Raw genomic sequence first — 22,849 nt, 5'->3', positions numbered from 1 at the left:
TATAAAAGTAAGCTTTTAGCACAAGTATGTTTTGCTTCAGTTTGTCATTAATTTTTATAAAAGTAAGCTTTTAGCACAAGTATGTTTTGACAATTGTGTGTTCAGTCATAAATATATTGTGCAGAAATAGATTACCCTGAATTAATCAATGTATATAAAAATGTTCATCCATGCTAATCACTTACACTTGACCAAGAAATGCTCCACTGGGAATAATAGAGTAGGTCTTCCACCTAGCCACCCACCTTCATTTAGTCTTCTTTGGTCCCATTGGACTAACTACTATAATGAGACTCTTTATTGAGGGCCCATTGAGAAATAGTTTTAAGATAAAAATGCCTTTTCTGTGCTGCTTTGTGTCTCTTCAAACCTGTAAAATGGGCATGGAGGAAGGTATGGATTGATGGAATATTTGTTATAAGTAGAAGGGCTATAATCTTGATTAAAGGAGGTAGCACCCCCCACCCCAAAAAAGGGTGGGGGATGTGTACATCTCATAGTCATGCAGTAAAGAATAACGCAGTTTGGGGATTTTTCACTCTTGAGTGGTTAGCATTAGACAGGAAATGTGACTTAGCAGTGTGGTAGAACTTTGTAAAGCCAGTACAATGCATATGAGTATCCTATTGTAAAGTTTAATAGATTCTGGTATACTTGGAATTCCCTGTTCCACTGTAAAATGCAAAACCTATGTACTGAGTTTTTTTGTACACAAGTCTCCCTTAAGTTATGCAAGTGGACTAATTATTGCATTATGTTACAGCACGAATCCAGCTGCATCATGAATTTTCTTCTTTGTACCATGTACCACAACAACCGCCTATACTTCCTCTTCTAGGGGATAATGGTTCTGCACTAAGTAAGTGTTGTAGTATTAGTATTGGTAATATTAATAAAGGAAATGCTGCTGTAATCGTGCTGTGCTGATTGTCATGAAAAAGTGAGGTCAGGCTGTATACTTGGTAACTTCCCTTCAGGTGAACAGTGAGAGCTGATTGATGGTTGAGCCATTTTAGTTTGAGGAACATGCTTTCTCTGTCTACTGTAGTTTGGCATTGTTTAAGGCCCTTTGTAATTGTGTATTTTTTCAAAACTTTGCACTGTAGACCATTCTCAGGATGCAAGCCAGCATAAAGGTAAAATTTTAAGCACATGTTGACTCTCTGCTTCCTAAGAGGGTCATATTTTATCTGTTGGTTTTGAAAATTTGGAATCGAGGTCATAAATGTTTTTCGGGTTGATCGATGCATTTAACTGAAGTGTACACATTATACAGAAATCTTGAAATGGGGAGATAAGGTTCACCCCCATATAGATTAACATAAACAATACATCATTGCACTCTGGCTGCAGTAACAGACGTTAGGGATGCGGTCCACTCCAGAACTTTTTTGGCTGTTTAATCCCAGTCCCCACAGTGCATTGCTGTAGTTACACCAGTTCTTTCTTTTGCGGCATTTTGGCACACAGTGTTCCAGGATACTTAGAATGAAAACGTTTAAAATTTTACTTAATTTCTCTTTCAGGTATCTAATTTTCCTTTTATCTTCCCTGCTGTAGCAGTATTTTCCATTGTGTGTGTGTGTGTCCAGTGTTCTCCTATTCACATGTTGCAGTATTCTCACTTGTGGCATCCTCCGCTTCAGGCGACCCAAACGATCGGCTTTTATTCCAAAGCTTAAGCCTGTTTGCTGTCAGGTGCATGGGACATCACACGCAGGGCTGTAAACCGTAGGCTGTAAATGTGATGTCCGCACATACAGACCTCAGAACTTCTCTGCCACCATCTGACGTCCGCTTGCTCATTCTGCTCCGTGCATCAGAAGACTATACAGGTAAGTACCCCATTGGAAAATCTTATGTTTTCACTTAGGCTTAGGTTGCTGTTGCTCTTTTATAGCCAATGTCATCTATGAAGGGAGAAATGCAAGTGCAGTCAGCAAATTCTGCACAAGGATTCCCATGAGCTTGGTCTTTTCTGCTTAAGCGAATCCCACGACCATATGACCTATAATATTTGTCATTCATTTATCCCTAAAACCTGCATAGTCATCTAGCAGCCCTTAAATTGTTTGCTGAAAACGAAAGACTCAAACGTTTAGCTCTAGGTATGAAGATTGAATCAGCCATCAAGGTGGAGCCGCCTAGAAAGGCAGCCAAGGTTTCAAGGCCTTCTATTGCTGTGCCTCCGGACGTTCTGCCAGCTATTGTTTTTGCAGCTGAGTGACATCCAGTAGAACTGGTGACTTTGCCGGGTACCTTGTCAGAAGCTGCCCTAGAATCTCCAGTTGGCATGTCTGTGGAGGTTGCTGCGATGTTGGAAATTGCAGATGTCTAGGGGGGAACTGGGCTTGACCAGACAGTTGCCTACGGTTTCAGACCTGGTCTCCTGAACTACAGGCCTGATGCCTGAATCTAGGACTTCTCCTTCCCACACACCTTCAAATTCAACCCCCTTTGAAGAGAAAACAGAAAACTAAACATCTGTTTACCACAACAGAAGACCAGTTAGACTGACAAACTTTTTCCCAGTCTTTAGTTTAAGCCTTCATGGCCCTCAGGCCTATTGCCTCTCATGCTCCAGCCTTTCCTACCCTTAGCCCTAGGCCAGCCTCAGCTGCTTCTATCCCTGTAACTCACACTCAGCAAATTCCTCTTCCTCGGATGAATCACTCATACACCCCTCAGCTGGCATCTCCCCTGGAGTACTCTCTCCAGGCAACAAATCCCTGGAAGAAAACTCCCCACCTGAAGATATTACCTCTGGGGAAACTATCTGCAAAATGAGGGAGTACTTAAAGTGGGATGCCACTCAAATGACTGAGGTGCAAAAGGAATATTTTGAACTCTTACAGATGGAATCTCCCTCTGCTATTCCCCCTGTGATTCCAGCTTACCTGAATGTTTTGTTTCAGCCTCTAAGACCCCTGAATCTCTGCCTCCTGCCCCTAAAAGACCGGGTAGGTTGTACAAAGTCCCTGATGACCAAATACCTCCTTAAGCCACCTGTGGCAGCCCCAGCTGTCATTGCAGTGGCTCCAGATAAGCAGTGCGGGCAGATTCCCACCTCCCATTCTGCCATCAGACAAAGATAGCAAAGTGATGGACAGACTGGGAAAAAATTATACTTCATCCACCCTGGCCTTTAGGGCCATTAATTACCAGACACATGGTTAAATATGCCTTGGACCTAGTCTCTCAGGTTACTTTACTGTTTTCCTTGCAGATTCCCCTACTAAACCACAGGTTATCTCAAAGCTTTCTTTAGCACCACAAGTTGCCAGTTATTCTATAAAATGTAGCTATGATGCTGCTGAGGCTTCAGCCAGATCAGTTGCCTCATCCTCTGTACTGCCCAAGTACTCCAGGCTCGGACTACAGCCACACCCTGATAATTTCCAAAACAAGATCTTAGATGCTCCCTGGACAATAAATTCCTCTTTCGCAAGCAATCTGCAGAACTATTCAAAAGCTTGCAAGAAAAAAGCAAGGAACTTCAGGACCTCAAACACTTATTGGTCTCACAGGTTCAAAAATTCTATAGGAACTACCCTGCTAAACCCCACCTTAGAACACCTACTCCTTCCTCTTCTAAACACAGGAATGGGTCTAGAAAAATATGTCCCAGAACTACCTCTTCCCTATCCACCTCCAGGCAGCCCTTTCCAGACAGACCAAACAATGCGTGACTATATAAACCACCTCCCCCTGTCTACCAGACTCTCTCTCACTGTCGACCTCTTTGGCAACATGTCACTTCAGACCACTGGGTCTTATCAGTAGTGGAAAAAGGGTACTTTATGACCTGGCAGGAAAAACACGTCCCAAAAGGCATGCCCCTCCCTCCAAACAACCAACTCCACCTGATTCCTCAGATCATCCAAGATTTACTATCACATGGACCACAGAAAGGGCTCCCACAGGCCAAGACTGTTGAGGGGTTTTACTCCAGGCTCTTCCTGGTCCCAAAAAAGGAGGTCCCTTGGAGGCCTGTACTCGACCTGCCTCTTAAACCCTTTCCTGCAGGTACCTTCCTTCCGAATGCTATCCCTTCAAACCCTTTTTCCACTACTGACACCCAGTGCTTTCATGCCCACTTTGGACCTGAATGAGGCATACCTCCATATCCCCATTCACCCACGCTACAGGAGATTTTTAAGCTTTGCTGTGCCATGGTCGCACTTTCAATTTACTGCCTTGCCCTTTGGTTTATCTGCAGCACAAAGGATGTCCTCCTGTTCACAAGTTGCAGTATTCTGTATGTATGGGTTTTTCTCCTCTTCCTACCCTTACATCCAACCAGTGTGCAAAATATTTCAGTCACTGTATGTTGCATGGGACATCTGACATGACTAGCAGATCCATAAAAGTGACGTCTGCACACACCAGACCTCAGAACTACTCAGCCGCCAGTTGAACGTCAGGTGTTTCTGCTTTCCAGACATCTGATTCTTGAGAAATCAGATAAATGCCCCGTTGAGAAACCTTGTCATTGTTTTCTAATGCTTGCTCATGTCATCCAGAAAGGGCAAGTGTAAGTGTCCATCAAATACCACACAAGGGCACCCACAATCACTGCTTGTTTTGTTTAAGTAGGTCGCACGACTACAAGGCCTGCCCCATCTGCCAGGTTTTTGTTCCCAAAACTTTCCATAGCTGACTCTACGTGCTTAACTTGTATTTAGAAAACCAACATCTGAAACAACGTGAGGTATGGAGGGTTTCGCTGACTTGCCTACCGAACTGCCAAAAAGAAGGCCAAGACCATCAGGCCTGCTGTTGCCACTGTGCCACCTCCGTCCAACTCTCAGCCTGTGGCTGGCCTGATTGAATGCTCGGGCTCTGCCACCTCTGATACAGCGGGTACCACTACGGAAGCCTCACAGTCCTGTGTGGAAGCCACTTCCATGGAGGCTTTTCAGATGTCTGTTTTTGACACCGAGGGAGAACCTGTGCTTTCAGTAGGACCGTTGGATCCCTCCATCCCTTTGCAATCATTGACACTAGGCCTTCCTCTATTCAGACACCCACTAGGCCGTCCCTCAAAAAGGAGGAGAAGAGCAAGCACATGTCCCCTGCTACAGAAAGTACTCCAGATTGGCAAGTTTTCAGTCAAAGCCTATTTGATGCCTTTATGGGTTTACAGCGTGTTACACCTGGGACTTCCAAAATTCCTCCTTCAATCCTGAGCCTCAGGCCTCAGATCCCTCTCAGATGGAAGAGGAAGAGTACTCTTGATTCTACTTTTGAAGAATCCCTGTCCTATGCCTCTCGGGTCCCTTCTCCCCTGGGATATGGTTCCCCAGAGGAAGAATCTGTTTATCCAGACTCCCCAGCAGAAGATCTAACCTTCTGGGAAACTAGCTAAAATGAAGGAACAATTTAAGTGGGAATCAGGGAATCATCAGAATTGACAAGGGTACAAAAAAGGTATTATGACCTCATCCAAATGGATTCCCCACCCCCTACTGCTCTTCCTCCCATTCTTTCTGCTTTTGTGGATTCCTTCTCAGCAGCATCCTTTGAACCATTCAAACAGGACCACTGTCTGCTATGGGAAGAGGCTTCTACTCCGTGATTTTCCTGGTTCTAGAAAAGACTGTCCCTGGAGACCAATTCTGGACCTCTCATTTCTCAACCTCTTCCTTCAGGTGCCAACCTTCAGGATGCTTACCTTGCCAACTCTCTCAGCTCCTCCTCCCTCAAGGGTTCAAGGCCACCTTGAACATCAAGGATGCCTACCTTCGCATCCCTATAAGGCCCAGTTTCAGGAAAATACCAGAAGTTCTCTGTGGGCTGTTCTCACTTTCAATTCTCTGCCTTGCCCTTTGGGCTTTCCACTGCACCCAGAGTCTTCACTAAATGTCTGGCACCAGTTTTTGCCTTCTGCAGGACAAAAGGAATCCAGATATTCCCTTATTTGGACAACCTGCTCATTCAGGTAGACTGCAAACAGACCCTCCTGCAACACTTATAAGTTACCATTGCACTCTACAGCCCTGGGGTTTCAGATCAATTTCCCCAAAGCTCAGCTGGTGCTACGCAAGACATAGTCGTCTTGGGATGCAGGATCGAAACAGACATCATGAAAGCCTACCTCGCACATCAGAAGGTGGAAAGCTTGACACATTACATTTGGTTATTCACACTAGAGAAATGACTGTAAGGTAGTACCTCAGGCTCTTGGACTACATGGCATCCACTGTACCCATGCTACCTTTAGCACGACTCCACATGAGGAAACTGCAATGGTACTTCAAGTCAGTTTGGATGCAGCATTCCAACCCCCTCGAGTATAGGGTACCACTCCTGCCCTGCCTCAAACAGGAGATACATTGGTGGTTGAATCCGGTGAGCTTCAACCTGGGTCTTCCCCTCTAGTCACCTCAACCAAAGTAGACAGTGTACACAGATTTAGGCTGGGGAGCAACTCTGGGGCACCTGAAAGTGCAGGGAGTGTGGCCAGTACCACACAGGAAAGAGCACATCAGTATCCAAGAAATGAGTGCAATATTACTGGCCCTGCAGGCTTTCCATGCCAAACTTCAACCAGCACCCCTGAAGCTTTTTACAGAATACCACAGTGCTGTGGTAGCTCAACAAGCAAAGGGGGGACCAAATCTTATTTACTTTGCAGAATAGCTCTCCTGGTGTGGGAACTGGCCACCTCACAGGGAGTGACCTTACAGGTGGTATACATACCCTCCCAACAGAATTCTTGGGCAGACTCCCTTAGCAGATCCATGACGAAGGCGCACAGATGCTACACAAGGATGTCTTCCTGGACCTGGTCCACTGATGTGAGGTACACCTCAAACCTGTTTGCCTCCTCCATCAACGGGCAACCTAGACTACCAGAACTACAGGCTATGGCAGCAGATGCCTTTTCAGTTTTCTGGAAGGGGATCTTTCTCTATACATTTCCCCCTTCCCCCCCTTGCTCAAAATGTCCTGCTGAAGATCCAGCAGGACAGACCAAAAATCTTGCTAGTGACTCCCTATTGGCAAAGACTGCATTGGTTCACCCTCCTCTTACAACTATCCAAGGGCAATCACCACAAGTTAACACTCAGTGGACCTTCTCATACAGCGCAAGGAAACCCAAATCCACCCACAGTGGCAGTCTCTTCATCTCACTCTGTGGGCAATAGGATTATGATCCCTTTCAGATGGTTTACAATCAGGACATGTTCACTGCCCTGCAGGAAGCCAGAAAACCAAATACCAGGAAACCTTGCCTATCAAAGTGGAAAAGATTCTCCATATGGTGCATCAAAATGCAGTTGGACCCATTGCAAATTGACACTCCTCTAGTACTGTCATAAATGTGTGAACTATTGCAGACAGGGTTAGCATTCTCATCCGTTAAGACCCATTTGTCTGCCATTTCTGCACGTCTTCCTTTAGATCATCCCTTAGATTCCAGACTACCTGCAAAGCTCTTCCTTAAGGGGGTACTTCATCTCAGGCCACCAAGGAAACCCCCTCCCCCTCCATGGGACCTAAACTATGTTTTAGTGAAGCTCCCATTCGAGACAGCTGCCAAAGCTTCCCTAAAGCATTGCACATGGAAGACTCCTCCTTCTGGTCTTGACCTCAGCTAGAAGAGTGTCAAAGTTGCAAGCCCTCATGGCTATTCCACCCTTCCTCGTATTCCACAAAGGGTAACTTAGAACTAACCCTTCCTTCATGCCAAGGTGGTTAATGACCTTTCTTTAAACCAAGTCATTCACATATCCACTTTCTTCCCCAATCCACAGGAAGACAGTGAGAGAGTACTTCATTCCCTGGATGTCCACAAACAAACAACTCATTCTATCTGCACAAAACCATGTCCACCAGACAGGCTAGGCTGATCAGCTGTTTATCTCATTCCACCCCAGGGCCCTAGGAAAAGCAGCATCTAAACAAACAATTTAAACATGGATTTCCAAAGCTATTACCTTTTGCTACAAACCACGGGAAATCCCTGCAAGGTACCATTGAAGCACACTCCACCAGGGCAATGGCCTCTTCTGGGGCTTTCTTCAGGGTGTTTGGATACTTCCACTATACTTGAAGCAACCACTTGATCTTCTGTGCATACCTTCACCAAACATTACAAGTTAGACAACGTTTCTAGGGCCAGAGCTGGGTTTGCCAGGGCTATCATCCATGGATTCCTGAAAAATTCTACAAGGCCACCTTCCCCTTCCTCACAGTGAGCGTTGGCACTCACCCATATGTACAGAATGCTGCAACATGTGAATAGGACATAGAAAAGTTGTGTAAAATCTAACCATAGTCATAGATGTCCTCTTCCATGTTGCAGTATTCCTTCCTACCCACCTATCTCTCCTGTTATATGACATTTCCCTTTTTGGATGGCACAGGACCTGTATTACCCTGATAAGGACTGGTTCCGACTGGGGTGCTCAGTTCTGAGGTCTGGTGCGTGCAGACGTCACTTTTATGGACAATGCTCTGCTAGCCATGTCAGACATCCCACGCACCATACAGTAACTGAAATCTTTTGTATAGTAGCCGGAATTTGGGTAGCAAGAGGAGAAAACCCATATGTACAGAATACTGCAACATGGAAGAGGACATCTGTGGTTATGGTTACATTTTACACAACTGTTCTGTCTTCACAAAGTGTCATGCCCCGGCAGTAGCCTACTGCCAAACAAAAGGCATAAAAATTTACCTTTATCTGGATGATCTCTTCATCCAAGCAGAAGAAGCAAGTATTCTCAGGACACCTGCAATTCACTATGTCCCAACTTCAAAGTCTGGGGTTTACTCTGTCTAACGGAATCCTCCCTTACTCCATCCCAAGACCAAACCTTCTTGGGCTGCAGAATTAGGACAGACCTGATGAAGGCCTTCCTTCCTAAAGACAAGGTCTCTTCTCTAAACCGCTACCAAGAGTTACTTCGTCAACCACATCTCTGCCAGATAATTCCTCCATCTTCTAGGCTTCATGGCATCTACTGTTCCTATGTTACTTCTTGCCAGGTTGCACATGAGGAAGTTCCAGTGGTACTTGAAGAATTTCTGGTCCCAACATAATCACCCCCTGGAATTCCAGATGCCCTGCCTGAAGAAAGAGTTGAGGTGATGAATCCAACAAATAAGCCAGAACCCAGACCTTCCTATGCAACCCACCAAGCCAGTGCAATTCATCCACACACATTCCTCTGATCTGGGATGGAGGGGCCCCACTATGAAAGGTCTCAAGGTACAGGCTCAGTGGGAACCTTCCCTCCAGAGAAAACATATCAATGTGAGGGAAATGACTACTCTCCTCATAGCTCTAAAGATTTTTCTCCCTCTAATACAACCAGGTCCCCATCAAGTCTTCACTGACAGCACCACTGTGATGTGGTACATCGGGGGGGGGGGGGGGACAGGCACACCCTACTTACTGTGCAGGCTAGAAGTATAGGCACGGGAGTTGGCCCCCCAGTACAATGTCACACTACAGGTGGTCTACATCCCATCTCAGAACAGTCATCAGGCAGATGCCTTTAACAGATCATTCTCTCAACATCACGAATGGATGTTACACAGATATTTTCTTACATTGTCCACCGATGGAGCACCCCACAGATAGATCCGTTTGCCTCCCCTTAGAACAGACAACTACAGATCTGAAGTAGTTACCCACAGGTTGCTGATCAAATGAAGTTATCGGATCTGACCTCTGATCCGAGCTGGCAGCTTTCCAAGCTAAAGATCAGAGCTCTCTGCTCCTCCCCCTTGCCCATAATACCCTGCTACCTCCCTCCAGTCCCCAGATATCTCATGTGCCGCGGCTTCTGAAGCATTAGGGACGAGCTCTTAGCATTTTAGGTGAGAGGAATTTTGGTGTATTTTTCTCAGATAATTAGTTTTTTCGGTGTGTGTGTAGTAAGCCCCTTTTGTAGTTTAACCGTGTTTTATTAATTTTTTGTGGTAATTTAGTGTTTTCCCCTTCACCTTACTGTGTGTCAGGGTGTGTTCTTGTGTGTAATGGCTGAGGGCCCTAAGGCCATTTTTTCAAAATGTGCTGAGTGTGGTCATAAGCTGTCCCCAGCAGATGGCCACACTCAGTGCGTTCTTTGCCTGGGGGTAGCCCACTTAACATCGGGCTGCCGGATTTGTGCAGCCTTTAAGCCCCGGGCTCTGAGGGACAGGAGGAACAAACTAATCTTGGCGGGGCTCTTACCCCCGGATTCCTCTTCCTTCTCTCCCTCAGTGGCGCCAGTCGCGGCTGTGACTGTCCAACCTTCAGCTCCGCCTCCCCTGGCTGGGACTCAACCTTCCGCTGCTTCCCAGGGAGAGGGGGACTCTTCCAGCAAAGAGAAACGGCATAGAGAGGAGGAGAGGGACAAACACAAGTCATAAGCGGCGTGCCGAGTCAGTTCCTTCGGCGCCGCTAGCTAAATTGACTTGCTCCCCTGTGAGGGTTTCCAGGTCTTCCCCCTCTCTGCTCCGTTCTCCACGCTTCTCTCAAGCCAGAGGAGGAGTCCTGGTCACCTTCGAGGTTGTCTAGGTGGCCTTCCCGGCCCGCTTCGACTTCCAGGTCTACCAGAAGTTTGTCTGATGCAGATATGGACCAGATGATGCGTAGATTCCTGCAGGCCCAGATGCAGATGGGAAGATGGGAGTGCTCCTGCCCCCCCCCCCCTCCGGGAGGGAGCTCATCCCCTTTCTTTGCACCCATTGCTCCTTCTCCGAAACACTATCTGGTTTCGGAGCCGTCCGATCCGAGTCGTCTCTGAGCCGGGGAGTCTGCTCAGATAGTAGTTGCTACTTCGCCGGCTTTACCCTCGAGTTTGTCGGATCATCTTTTGGATCCAAGCTCTTGGGGCCGAGAGCCGAGCTTCAGATCTGCAGGGTAAGTGTGTCTTCGGCTCCATTGCTGTCTGAGCACACTTCCCTTTCGGGTCCGATCGCGTCTGCTCCGACACCGGTCCTCACATCGGAGCCGAGGGGACTACTCTCAGCCAGGGGAGAGTGGTTCACCTTCGGCCTTTGACGTGGTGGAGAGGGTGCTGTCGAGTTTGAAGTCCCCGGCCCGTACTATGGATCCTCCCTTCACTCCTCTCATACGGGCCTGTCTTCCATCGTCTGGCCCCAGGGACAGCCTGTGTCGACGCCCCAGTTGGTTCCCGTAGAGGAACAGGACCCCGTTAGTGAGCCCACCTCGGACAGCCCCGCCGAGGAGGCCCCTCACAAATGTAAGTGTAAGAGGAGGCACTTGGACTCCCCGAGTCCCTGACGGAGGACACGGACTTAGAGGAAGGGGAAGGTTCCCCCAGCTCACCCCCAGAAGGACGTCTCATTTGGAGACATTATGGAGATGCTGTGCATAAGAGGGGGGGTGGTCAGCCCAGAAACCTTCCTCGGATGAGTCTGTTTCTGGAGGCGTTCGACGTGTCCCGTCTACCTCTTGAGTGTCCACTCCGGCTGATCCCCTGGTAGACTTGATTACTACCAGGGCTTGGAAGGAGCCGGACACTGTGGAGCCAATCCCTAAGAGTCCGGATAGAATTCTTAGTCCCCCTTCTGACAAGCCAGCGTGGAATAAAGGTTCCCCGGTAGATGCCATGGTGTTGGCGGCCACCAAGAAGGAACTGGTACAAGAAAGTTCCTCTGTCCATCCTCCTGATAAGGAATCTCTGATGGACCGCATTGGAAAGCGGATGTTTGCTTCAGCCACCTTTTCTATAAGGGTGCTGAATTATCTGGCACACGTAGTTAGGCTTCAGCGGGATCTGATCAAGGAATACGCTGGGTCTCCCCCAGAGTCCATGGCGGCCGAGGATAAATGGACCTTCTCAACTCGCATGGCCACTCAAGTCAATATCAAACACCTCTATGCGGCTTCTCTCCCATGCCACGGAGGGGGCAGCTAGGGCCAGCGGAGCAGGGGCCGCCTTGAGCGTCACGCCTGGCTCCATCTTTGTGACTTTGCGGAACCCTCCAAGGCGTCTGCTCCTTTTGACGGTTATACGCTATTCGGCAAAACCGTCCAACATGCTACTCCAGAGCGAAAAAGACAGGAAGACTCTCTCTGCCGTCTGAATCCGCTTCTCAAAGGTCCTTCTCTAGGAACCAGAGGACAGAAGAAGATGTGGTTCCGGAAGTCTCAGCAGTCCTGCTCCGGTTCCTTCATCCTTCAGAGGCAGAGGAGGACAAGGTGGACACCGGCCCAGAGGCAGAGGGGGGCCGAAGAATTTCTGGTCGAGAGAACCCTTCTCCGACAGACTCGCGCAGCAGCCCTGAGGGGTTGCCCGACTCCCTCTCTGGAGGCAGTCGGGGGGCGTTTTTCGGAGCATCTAGCAAGTTGAGAGTCCATTACTACAAATTGCTGGGTGCTCCAAATAATATCCAGAGGTTACTCTATTCCCTTTCTGAATCTTCCCCCGCTAACGAAGCACCTCCCCGATGTTCCACCCAATCAGAGGGAGGCTGCATCTTCAGAAATAAAGAAGTTGCTGGAAAAAAGGGCCATCCAGCACGTCCCCCCAGAGCAGTCCGGGTTGGGCAATTACTCCAGGTTCTTTTTGGTGCCAAAAAAGACATGGGACTTGAGGCCAATTCTCGACCTGTCTACTCTGAACCTGTTCATTGCCAAAGAGAAATTCCGGATTGTCACTCTACAGTCTATTATCCCCCTTCTGCAGGAGAACTGGATGTGCTCCATAGACCTCAAGGATGCGTACTACCATATTCTCATGGACAGACTGTCCAGAAGGTTTCTCCGCTTTCGGCTAGGGGCCAGTCATTATCAGTTCAGGGTTCTTCCGTTCGGCCTCACCACAGCCCCCAGGGTGTTCACCAAGGTCATGGCAGTTGTGGCAGCCCACCTGAGACTTCAGGGAATTCAGGTCTTCCCATACCTAGATGACTGGCTCCTCACTGCCCCCACCAGGCATCTACTCTGTTCTGCCAGGAATTATTCCTTACTCGTGGCCCATCAGCTAGGCATTACCATAAATTTCAGGAATTCGTCTCTTCGTCCTGTTCAAGTTCTGGATTTCATAGGGGCCAGGATAAACACGCGTCAATCCAGGGCCTTTCTGACAATGGACCGGTTACACATCTTGTCACTCCACATAATAGTGCTTCTACAGTCCCCAGCCCCGACAGTGGATTTAGTCCTGAGAGCCCTAGGATCCATGGCAGCCATCAGCCTTTCACCTCTTGCTCGTTTACACATGAGTCGTTCAATGGACCCTTCAGGTCCAATGGTCCCTCCTCCTTCACCCAATGGATGCACCAATTCCCCTAAGCAAGGCTTGCAGAAACTCCCTTCTTTGGTGGCTCCATTCCCGGGAGCTCTGAGAAGGAGGCCATTCGTAATGCCACAACCCCAAACCACGTTGACCACGGATGCTTCTCGCCTTGGGTGGGGGGGGGGCATTGCATGGGCAGAACCGTCCAAGGCACGTGGACCCCTAGAGAGACCGTTCTGCATATCAGTGTTCTGGAGACGAGGGTGGTGCTTTTAGCATTGCAAGCCCTTAAAGACCACCTTCCTCCAGGGACCATTGCAATTCAGACAGACATGACAGTAGTCTGGTACGTCAACAAACAGGGAGGAACTAGGTCTTACCCTCTTTGTCAAGAGGCTATGAGAGTTTGGGAATGGGCAGTTGCCACCAACCACTTTCTGATAGCAACGCACATTCCGGGTCAGTCCAACATACTAGCAGACAAGCTGAGTCGTTAGATCCTCACACCATACGAGTGGTCTCTAAACACCTTAGTAGCGAAACAGATCTTCCTCAGATGGGGGTCAGCCTTGCTGCGATCTCTTCACATCTCCTTCAAACGTGAAATGCAGCAGGTTTTTCGCTCTAAATCCCCCACCGGGGAAGAGTCCCAGAGATGCTCTGGTTCATGCTTGGCCACCCGGTCTTCTTTATGCTTATCCTCCTCTTCCGCTAATGACGGAATTTCTGCAGAAAGCTCATCGGTTGGGGAGCAAAATAATCCTCATAGCCCCATTCTGGCCTTGCCAGATCTGGTTCTTGTACCTGCGGTCTCACATCATAGCCCCTCCTTGGGTCTGAGATCCCATTCCGGATCTGATCTCTCATCCTTCAGGATTGCAAACTCCAAACCTGGACGACCTCAAGCTCACAACTTGGTTGATCCAGTTCCACTAATGGCTAGGACTCCTGGTATCTCATCTTCCGTAAAGTCTGTTCTGATTGCGACGCATAAACCTTCTACCAGAAAGATCTACAAGAGTAAATGGAAGTGTTTTTCCATCTGGGCCAAACATAGGCAGTTGGACCCTTTTACAGCTCTCATTCCAACAGTTCTGGAATTTCTGTCCCAGATTTTTCACCAACGGGCCAGTGCTTCTACTGTTAAGGTTCAGATGGCTGTGATTTCTCATTTCCACATCGGGGACAACCTTGGTACCTTAGCTTCCGCTAAGATATGAAAGACCTTTTTGAAAGGCACTTTCCTGTTAATACCTCCTGTCAAGAATGTGGTTCCCCCATGGGACTTAACTTTAGTTCTTCAGGCACTAACTGGTCCATCCTTTGAACCTGTAGCTTACGTCGATTTAAAAATTTTTATCTTGGAAAACTGCCTTCTTGGTTGCAATTACGTCAGCTAGAAGAGTATCTGAATTTCAAGCCCTTTGTACAAAACCCCCGTACTTAGTTTTCCATAACGACAAGAGTTTCTCTCAGGACTAATCCGTCGTTCTTGCCTAAGGTAGCGTCCGAGAGCAATATCAATCAGACCATCAATTTGCCCGTTTTCTTCCCCAACTTTCAGAACAAAGGGGAATACAGACTGCACTTGTTGGATGTGCATAGACAATTGCGATTTTACTTGCACAGGACAGCTGCTTCTCACAAATCGGAGCAGCTTTTCGTGTCTTTTGCTAAGCCGTCCTTAGGCAAGCCTGTTACGAAAGTTACCTTAGCTAGATGGATATCCCACTGCATCTCTCATGCATATGCAGCTTCCTGCATCTCTCATGCGTATGCAGCTTCCGGTCGGCCAGAACCCTTGAAGGTTCATGCTCACTCTACCCGTTCTATGGCTACCTCTGCTGCTTTTTGGTCAAGGGTTCCCTTAGATGACATCTGCTCAGCGGCTACTTGGGCCTCATCTCATACCTTCATTTCTCATTACAAGCTGGATCTGATATCCAGAGGTAGGGCAGCCTTTGGCTCCGCAGTGCTCCGGAATATCCTTCCTTGAGGACCTCCCAGGTTTTGGTAGCTAGGAACTCTGTCCCACAGGTTGCTGATCAAATGAAGTTAACTACTTCAGATAAAGAAGTTATGTACTCACCATAACGTTCCATCTGAGTAGATAACTTCATTTGTCAGCAACCGACCCCCCCCCCCCCCTCCTTCCCCTAGCCTGTTTCGTGGTCTTTTTCATAACAGAACATTTTTTCCTTCTGTCACGCATCAGGTTACATTTTCTTGCGAGTATGTCTGACTGTTGGTAGATAATATGGCAAACTCGATCTGAGGACTGGAGGGAGGTAGCAGGGTATTATGGGTAAGGGGGAGGAGCTGAGAGCTCAGATCTTTAGCTTGGAAAGCTGCCGGCTCAGATCCGATACCCACAGGTTGCTGACAAATGAAGTTACCTACTCAGATGGAACGGTATGGTGAGTACATAACTTTATATTCTGTTCCAGACTCCCATCTTCACTAATGTGGAGAGTGGATGCCTTTTCAGTTTCTTGGAAGGGGCTGTTCCTTTCTGCCTCACCCCCCCTGGAAATTCAGGGCAAACCAAAAATCTTGCTGGTGACTCCCTATTGGCCAAGGCAACATTGGTTCCCCCTTCTATTTCTGGCCAAAGGCAATCGCCGCAAGTTGCCACACAAGGTGAACCTGCGCACACAACAGAAGGGATCTCTCGTTCATCCTCATCTGAAAACCTTCAGCCAACCCTGTGGTTGATAAACTTCTAATCCCCTTCAGACACCACTATTCTGAGGAAGTGCTTTCTGTCCTGCATGAAACCAGGCAACCCACTAGCAGGAGATCTTGTGTATCAGTATGGAAAAGGTTCTCCAGTTGGTGTCTTCAAAGGCAACTAAACCCCTTCCATATGGAAGTCCTAGCCTGTATGTGTGAGCTCCTAAAATCAGAAATTTCAGCCTGCTTACCTATTGATCCACCCATATTATCGACATTAGAGGTGAAACTTTTTCTTGAGAGGGTTTTCCATATCAGACCACCAAGGAAACTTATCCCTCCTCCATGGGACCTGAACTTGGTACTGGAGAAACTTAACACTGCCGCCTTTGAACCAGCAGCTTCTGCCACTTTAAAGATGTGCACCTGGAAGAATGTCTTGTTAGGAGCCCTTACTTCAGCTGAGAGAGTCTGAGCTGCAAGCAGTCATGGCCACTGGCCACTCGCCCTGCACTAACTTCCACAAAGATTAGGGTTACTCTGCGTGCCAGTCCTTCCTTCATGCCCAAAGTGGTCAATGAACTGTCCCTTAACCAATCTATCCATTTCCCCACCTTTTTCCATTCATCACAGAATGACATAGTGAGAGAGTACTCCATTCCCTTGATGTTCACAGGCAACTGAGGTTTTATCTGGGCAAGATCAATCAGCTCTTTGCATCCTTTCACCTCGGGACCCTGGGGATAGCCGTATCCAAACAGACAAATATCCTCCTGGATATGCAAAACTGTTACTTTCTGTTACTCTTTCCATGGTAGAGAGTTACCCACACTTGTAAATCTCACACTACCAGAGCAGTGGCATCTTCATTGGCCTTTTTCAAAGGCCTGAACACTGCCACTATCCTAGAGGCAGCCACATGGTTTCCTGGAGACCCCGCTACCTCTTCCTCCACCCTTTCTCCTGCTTGAGCTGCCGTACTCCCTCCACAAGTTAAAAATACTGCAACATGTTAATAGAAGAACATAGATTAGTGTAAAATTTTACCTTAACCATAGATGTCCTCTTCCATGTTGCAATATTCATTCCCTCCCTCCTACCCCTTAGAAGACCTTTACTCTTTCTGAATGGCATCCTTTCCTTAGACTATTGTCCAACTTGGCAGTCAGTGCTGAGGTCTATATCACATTTATGGCCCTGCATGTGACATCCCACGCACCTGACCGCAACCAGGCTTAAGCTTTGGCATAGGAGCTGGACGTTTGGGTCACCTGAGGTGGAGGATCCCACAAGTGAACATACTGCAACATGGAAGACTACATGTATGGTTATGGTAAGATTTTTATACAACTAATCTTTGCCAGCTATCAAAATGTCACTACCATTTGTTCACATACAGAAGGAGAGTAGTCTTTAGCACTGCCGTCATACAGCAGCCATGAAAGTTTTCCTGGTGCGGCCATAACCTGGCTTGCTGGTGGCAGACTTGGCATCTGTGAGGTTGCAGGGTCATTCTTTACTCTTCCATGATTTATTGCATGTTAACGCACAAGCACGCGTACACGCAAAAAACACTCCATGGGTGCTAGTGTCACTACCTTTATCACCAAGCCCATATCCTGTGCTCCTGCACTATTGGGATTATGCAAGCCTCCACTTGCAAGGGAACTGTCAGACAGTTTGGGACCACCATCTTTTTTTTTTTTTTTTCCACCCCAGGATGGGTGACTATTAGTAGGCTCTTAACTCCTACCCTTCCCTGCCTTCCTCTTTCATTGCCTGAATTGCTAATCAAAATTAGTCATCTGGATCGTAGTCAAAGCTTTATGCCACTACATGTCAAGTTGGCATGCTGCCCCAGTAATAATGGCTTCTTCTGCCTTGTGTGGCAAGCCAATTTCCTTCTCCAAACACCTAAAAGTACTTTTCGTATTTCTCTCTAGGTACTCAGACGTATTGTTTGTGCTGTAGGCAGACTTCTATGTAGTACCCCTTGATGACAAAATCCCTCATTCTGCAACTGTTCATTGCCCACACTGTTAGTCCAGGTTCATAGGATTTTCTTCATGTTTCACTGTTGCAGTCATCACACTTGGGTTATCCTGAAAGAGCTATCCCTGAGTCGTCCCGAATACCAGAGGCTTAGTTTTTGCGAGTCGGTTGCTGTCGTCCAGGACTGACGTTAGGTTGTCAGTGGTATAAAATCAGGCAGCCGACGCCATTACATCAGTCTTTCTTGCCAAGGAGCCCTAAGCATAAGCAGTTCGCAAGTGCCAGTCGGCCGCTACCTGAGTTTTCGTTTAAGAACTGAATCATCCTGAAGTTTTCTAAAGCTAAGTACCCCGTTGGGGATCCTTTTTTCTTGCACTAAACGATGTCAGAAAAAGTTAACAATTCTCACCTGTGGAAAGCAAATACCACACCAAGATTTCCATTCTCATTGCGTCACCTGTTTAGGCCCAGACCACGATGTACCTCGCTGTCGGTTTTGTGCTTTGTTCAACACCCGAACTATTCATCAGGCCCTTGTAGCTAAATACTTGCGTTCTCTATCTCTGTATTCTGAAATGGCTTCGGTAAGCCGTCCATCTTCCGAAAAAAACGTAAGGATAAAGGCAGACCGCACAGGTCCAAAACTGCCAACACTTCTGTTAAGCTAGTTGCCAGTTCACTGGTACTCAGTGAGGTGCTTTCGCAGCCCCTGATGCCTGCTTTGATGGATTTGCAGGCCGCTACTGAGACGTTTGGACTTTTTTTTTTTTTTTTTTTTTTACTACGAAACCTGCAGATGTCTCTACCTTGGATGGGTCCGGAGCCGCTGTGCAGCACCGGCTTCCAAGGAAGTTCTTTGCATTACCGATATTCGACCCAAACCGATGACTTCTTTCGTGTCTTCATTTCTTTCTAAAACTACCAAGAGTACAAGCTGTGCCTAAAAAACAGACGACCCAAACTCAAGCGCCTGCTTCCTTGCAGCAATCTCAAATTCTTAAAATGGCAGAAGGCCTGATTATGCTAATTAGGGGAAACTAGCCTTCTCCTGCTAAAAGAAAAAGCCCTGCCCCAGCAGCTCGGACCGACCAAGAGTCCGACTCAGGTTTCTGAATATGAAGACATGCCTTTGTCTGCCTATGAGGATTCAGATGCAGAGGAATCCCAACCCTTCTGCTTCCCCTCCAGAGGATTTTTCTTTTGGTGAAACCCTGCATACCCTGAGAGGGCATTTCCACTGGGAATGCCAGGATTATCCGCAGCCCAAAAAGAGACCCAGGGAGTTTTTAGATTTGACACAGCACAGACCCTTGGCTATCCCTCCTGTTCTGGATGTTGTGGATGATGTCTTTATGGAATGCAGTCTAACTCCTGATACCCTACCCCCTGCTCCAAGGAAACCAAACAGGTACTATAGAGTCCCTGACTCTCTTAAATTTCTTTTCAGAAATCCTACTGCTGAGCCAGAGGTCATCTCCCAAGGGCCAAAAGGAATAAAAGCAACTACTGCTAGGAATCCCACCCCTTCAGACAGACACTCCCAAGCTTTAGACAGATGGGATAAAAAAAAGTATACACCTCTGCAACTCTCACCATTAGAGCTTTTGAATTGCCAGTTCTACATGTTGAAATACCAGCAACATACTATGGAACTGATTAAGCAACAAATTATCTACCTTTCCTGACTGCAGAAAATAAAGAATTCCAGAAGCTTATGGATTCTGCAAGCCAAGTCAGTAAGCATACCCTGCAGTGTGGGTTTGATATCCTAAAAGCATCTTGCAGGGCAGCAGTCACAGGAAGGCATACTTGGCTTAAGGAGCAGACCTTGCCAGACCATGTCAAATCAAAATTACTGGATGCTCCTTTGAACAAGGGCAGTCTGTTTGGCACCAAAGCAGAAGAGTTTTTAAAAAAGATGGAAAAAAGGCAAAGTCTATGCAGACGGTCAAAGATTTTTTTCAAGTGCAACCTCCAAGTTTCAGTAGATATTGCCCCTCAAATCGTTGGTCCTTTCCAGCCCTCTCAAGGCTATCTCAAACCTACACCCAGGAGAAATAGACCCCCCCCCCAAGATTACAGTTTCAGGGTATGCAGAGATTTAAGCAGTGGAGTACCTCCACTTCTAAAACAGGGAGTGTTAAGTCACCCCCTTATGGAAATAATTCACAATGACTTCTCAACTCCACTCCTCACCTCTGCCCAGTTGCTCGTGCCCCCTAGGAGGAAAACTAGCCCACTATGCAAAAACTGGAGCTCCATCACCAACAATTGATGGGCTCTCAACCAGGGGTACAAATTTTATTTCCACATGCTGCCAGCCCCAAAAGGGTTCCCAGACCTTCTGCCAAACCAGTGGGCTGAGGCACAAAACCAAGTTCAATCCCTGCTCTCCATAAGGGCAATTCAGCCTGTTCCCGCAGAACAGATGGGCCAAGGTTTTTATTCCAGACTATTCCTGGTACCCAGAAAAGGGGGCACCTGGCGCCCAGTCTTGGATATATCCATTCTAAACACCTTCTTGGTGGTACCAAAATTCAAAATGTTCACTCTACAGCAGCTTCTCCCTATGCCATCCAGAGATGCCTGGTTAGCCACCCTAGACCTAAAGGAAGCCTATCTGCACATCCATATCAGGAACCCTTGCAAGAAATATCTACGTTTCAGGGCAGGATCTATGCATCATCAGATGTTCTATAAGTCGGCCCAGCGACCAGAGTATATATAGGGGCGTCGGGTCAGGCGGCGCAGCCCCTGGCGCCAGCGTCACAGGGGTACTAATGCATGACCCGATCATATCCTCCTCATCTTTTTGCCGCGTGGGTCAGTCGGCCCCAGAGTAGAGTAAGGCTGATATGCGGGTCAGGGCATGGCACTGCATGCAGTACGCCAGGTACTACTAACATGACCGCGCCATATCATATCCTCAGTTTTGCCAGCGTGGTCCGGATGTCAGAAAAGTGAATAACTGTATTTTGTGGGAAACAGATACCTCATAGGGATTCAGGATGTGCCTTCTCAGGAGGGCCAGGCCGAGGGGCTTCTCAGGTGACTGTTCTTCCTCTTTCCAAGGTAGTTAGAGCCTCTCCTTCTGTTGCCAAAACTTGAAACATATGCTTAAAATGGCAGAAGATTTGATTACTATGATTAGAGGTTCTATGCCCCGCCTGATATAAGGCTAGGGGTGGAACCAGAGTTTGATTGTTTTGAACAGTGTTCAGAGGCTTCAGGTCTTCTTTCATGAAGACTTGCAGGAGTATCCTACTTATTCTGATTCTGATGTGGATGATTCCACTCCTACAGCTACTCCTCCTGAGGATTTCTCATTTCTGATTCCAAAAAAGGCTTAGGGAATTCTTTTTTACCCCCATAGGCCCTTAGCTATATCTCTCCTGTGTTGAATGTGGTGGAAGATGTTTCTTCCACTCTAGCCATGAGATTGAATTGTCAGTTTCACATGCTAAAATATCATTGCTGGATTGGTTCATGTGTCTGAACAAAGTGGTAAGCATTCTTTGCAATGTGGTTTTGATGTTGAAGGATCAGAAGTTTGCTAAAGGATTGGAGGAGGATTTTTACAGTCTACAGTCTGATGTGTTGATGCTTTGTGTGGAAGAGTTTTAAAGAAAGAAAATGGAGGACAAAGCTAAGTCTATGCAAAAAGATTTTTTTGCAGGTGCAGCCACACGAAATTTAGTAGAAATTGGCGCTATCCCCGTCTGGCAGCTCCTTTGAGGAAGACTGTGTCTTTTTCAAAGAAAATTGGGATTTAATTAGTACCAAAAAAGGGAACACGTGGAGACCAATTTGGATTTATCTCAAGTTCAAGATGTTGACGTTACAACAACTTTTACCTCTGCTGGGCAAAGATCACTGGATGGTAACTCTAGATCTCAGGAAAGCTACCTTCATGTGCCTATCAGGCTAAGTTGGATGCCTCTGTTCTGTAGAAAAATCCAAGTAGAGTAGTCCTCAAGACCAGGAGGCTTTCTGGGTGTGAGACTGAACAGCAGCAGCCCAGGCCTTTTTTAAACCCGGACAAAACACAGAGTCTATCACTTCTTACACATATCAACTATCTCATCAGTCGACTGACTGCAAGGGACACCTTCCAGTATTTAGGGTTCATGGCATCTTTCTTAGATTCTGTGCTTCCAAATGCAAAACTGCATATGAGGAAGCCTGGTATCTCAAAAAAAAATGGACACACACAGCACAGAGGATGGACACTGGTCACTCAAATTCAACCTTGCCTTCAAAAAAAGATTTTGTGGTGGGCTCAGGAATGTCACCTGATTTTCCTGACAGATGCCCACGACATTGCTTGGGGAGCTCATCTAAATGTAAAGTGCATACAAGACAAGTGTCCTGCCAGACTACTGCATCTACATATCAACATGAAGGACTGTCATGGGTACATCAACAACAAGGGGGGGACATTTCTTATCCTCTATGCAGGCAAAGACTGCGCTAAGCTTGCACTAACTCTTCAGGCAAGTGTGTTAAAGCAGACAATGGGATCCCCACAGTGGAAACTGGATCTTCATGTATTTCAAAAATTGACAGTGTCATGGGGAACTCCAGACATAGATCTGTTAGCTTCTCCACTAAACCACCAATTAAGATTCATGCTGCAGGTCTCAGCAGTTGTTTGTTTCTTTTGCTTTGAGTTAGCAGGGCAAGCCCTAAGGGTGGGCAACTAAGGATATTTTGGAAGCAGCTACTTGGAGTTCAGTGCATTCTACCAATAGTAGGGACTGCAGCAATGGAAACGAAGAACATAGTACAGTTTTGTACCTACCTCCCTGTTAGGGGGTGCTTGTTGTGTGGAGGTTTCATGCTTATCTTTCTTTCTCTGCACTTCCCTTTGGCTTATCCACTGCTCCCAGAGTTTTCACAAAATGCCTGACTCCAGCCATTGCCTAATGCAGACAGAGAAAAATTCAAATATACCCCTACTTGGACGATTGCCTGATTCA

At 47.2% G+C, this 22,849-nt stretch overlaps 1 long non-coding RNA gene across 1 annotated transcript in view; it reads left to right on the top strand.

The window, feature by feature from the left end:
- Positions 1–674: 674 nt before the first annotated feature.
- Positions 675–22,849, top strand: part of LOC122793202 — a 57,287-nt gene continuing 35,112 nt past the window's right edge. Inside the window, exon 1 of the long non-coding RNA XR_006363451.1 lies at positions 675–859. This is a non-coding gene — a long non-coding RNA (uncharacterized LOC122793202). The remainder of the gene's footprint in view (positions 860–22,849) is intronic.

This window comes from Protopterus annectens, chromosome 2.part0 (assembly GCF_019279795.1).
Source record: "Protopterus annectens isolate FY-2018-M chromosome 2.part0, PAN1.0, whole genome shotgun sequence".
NCBI lineage: Eukaryota > Metazoa > Chordata > Ceratodontiformes > Protopteridae > Protopterus > Protopterus annectens.
Note: the sequence above shows the minus strand (reverse complement) of the source record. Positions and strands in the feature narration are given on the sequence as shown.